General features: G+C 34.5%; 1 non-coding gene across 1 annotated transcript; it reads left to right on the plus strand.

The window, feature by feature from the left end:
• Window positions 1–672: 672 nt before the first annotated feature.
• Window positions 673–743, plus strand: Trnah-gug. Its single transcript has one exon. It is a non-coding gene; the product is annotated as a tRNA-His (tRNA).
• Window positions 744–2,756: the final 2,013 nt, after the last annotated feature.

A 2,756-nucleotide genomic window follows, 5' to 3' on the forward strand; every position in this document is an offset into this window, starting at 1 on the left:
GTTCATATTGCCGTTGATGGGTCATTTTTTGTGGCAGCTGATCAATCGATTCTTTTCTGACGGTTAAATCACCGTCAAATGACGCGTTACTTTGTATCGTCAATCAAAATCAGTGGCGAAAGAGCAAGGTTTATTGACGGTTCATGTAACATTATCAAAGCCGTACTTTGATAAAGCAAACAAGGGAAGTGATGGACATTCGAACAAATTCTGCTAGAAAGTATCCAGTGACGCTGAGGTAGCCGTCAACTCAGCGTTCACGGTCGATCGATCATCTAGCCCAGATCTAGAATCTATTTAGATTCTTATAGTATTTTCCCTCAACTCTCTGTAAAGAGCCGTGATAGTGTAATGGTAACACATTACCTTGTGGTCGTAATAATCCAGGTCCGATTGCTGGTCATGGCAAAAGTGACGTCAGTAAAAAAAATTTGTTTTCATTGTTCAGTCAATTTTTTTAATTATTAAAATTCAATTTTTACTTTGTTTTTTAATTTTATGAGGAATTTGTTTTGTCAACATTTTGAAGTGCAATTTCATGTGGTAGTTTTGAATTTTATTGTAACGTTAAATATAAAGCAGTGATTGTTGATTTACGATTGTAGACCGTGAAGGTATACTCTCAACGCCTTATACCCCCAGCAAGACTCCCAAGCGTTGTACTGTTCGATAGCCGTGATGGTGTAATGGCAACACTCTACGTTGTGGCCGTAGCGACCCAGGTTCGATTCCTGGTCACGGCATTGCTTTTTTTTATTTTTTAAATTTTTTCTACCAACTCAATACTCTTAAAATTCTTTCGCAATCACTTAAAGGAGCTATATCACCTTATTCATAGAGTAAATAAGTTTCAGTTTTCAAAGTAACATCCCTGATATTTAGCAATTCGCTGTTCTACAATTGAATTAACAAAAAATTATAGAAACTATTGTTGTGTGACTAACTTGCACATATAATATCGTAAGCGCTTCGAAATTATTTGGGTACTAGCGCCGCCGCGGCCGCGACGTTGATGCCCATTTATTATGCCTTTGCTTTTTTTGTTTCTTTCGAAAATTAATGATTCATCGTCGTTTTAGTCTATTGAGTGTTAAAGTTAATGAAAACAATGCGTCTCGGTTCATTGCTTGTTCAATTTCAATATTTCAATAAGTGATCCACTAATTCTAAGTTTCCGTCCTCACTGAATGAAGTTTGAATTACTATTGTAATCAAAATTATATTCAGAGTGCAAAACAACAATTATCAAATTTCTCACAGTCCATAATTTCTTTGCCTTCACCTCCCTCTTTATTTCCGTTTACAACTTGACAAAAGTATTCAATTATTTTTCTAGAAAAATTATGGGGTCAATTCTGATGTTCTTTCGCTAATTCGAAGTGTCTTCTCTTCATTCCTGATCTTTTTCACAATTTTATTCGACCATGTCATAAACTTGAAACTTTGATGAATCATCTGAATTTTTTTCATATTTTCTATAAACTTTCGAAATTTATATGAATTTTTTTGAAGAAACTTGAAAATTTTTGTGGAATTGTGGAGAAAATCCGAGGAATTTCCAAATTATTTCCTCCTTTCCCATTTCAATTAATCAGAGCNAATCTATTATCATTTTCACTGTGGTGCATTCAGATTCTTCTGTACTTCGGTAATGTGTTAATATAGCAACTCCAACGATTTTTTCGAGGAAGCTGAATTATTTCGTCATCCAATACAAATAGAAACTGAAAGCAGGAAAAAAATTGAGTCGGACTCAATTAGGTAAATAACTTGAAGGGGGTGACTGGGTCAAATTTTGGCCTTTGTGGGATTCATACCAGCTGCGTCCCCGTCGCGAACGCTGGGTAATGCTAAGTGCTGGTGAGGCTTGATACTTTGAAAAATAAGTGCTTTACTACACGTNAAATGCCGCCCTTTCCTATCAATTGTTTTCCCATTATTTATTCAACAATCCTCGAATATTTGAGAGATATTGGAAATGCTTTGGAATTTTCAAAAACTCTATGAATTATCTCTAAGTTCTTCAGAAAACCTCATAATTGTCTTGAATTTTTGGAAAACTCCCGAATTATCTTACATTTGAAAAAAATAGACAGTTCTCTATTTTTTTTGGAAACCTGCAACTTTCCTCGAAGTTTTTATAATTCATTCCCTATTCACCCCCTTAGAGATGGATTTTGCAACGCAGCTGAAACACGTATTCATTAATTTCCAACAATCTCTTGATGAGTGATCACATAAAAGATGAAACCTACTCTAAAATTTCCATATTATCAGATTCAATAGTTTCGACTTTTGATTATTATCTTAGTCAAGCTGAAGGGCTCTCTTTCCATATTTATAACATAATTCCGGCTGCAATGTTCATTGTGCCTTTTTTCCCATCGGGCTCAGAATTTCGTTCTTCCATTCATTGTTCATAATCATTCTAATTGCCAAATCAGTGCGACTGATGAACATGATGTGCCTCGATTTATTAAATATGAAATATTTATATTGCAATGAATAACCTGCGCATATGCTAATTCCTCTGCTCACTGAGTAAGATTTCAATCATAATTACAATCCAATTTCTACTCGAACATAATTCGAAGAGTAAATTGTCGAAATTCAATGTTTGGTGATATTCTGGTAAAAGTGCATGCCAACACCGTGATATAATTTTTCAATCAGTTCACTCGGTAATTCAATTAATCAATTGTTCATATTATCACCATAATTCCGTATTGAGAATATTATCACCTCATGTTTTCAGC

The sequence above is a fragment of the Diachasma alloeum genome, unplaced genomic scaffold (assembly GCF_001412515.2).
Source record: "Diachasma alloeum isolate Michigan unplaced genomic scaffold, Dall2.0 Dall_scaffold_00282, whole genome shotgun sequence".
Taxonomy (NCBI): Eukaryota; Metazoa; Arthropoda; class Insecta; order Hymenoptera; family Braconidae; genus Diachasma; species Diachasma alloeum.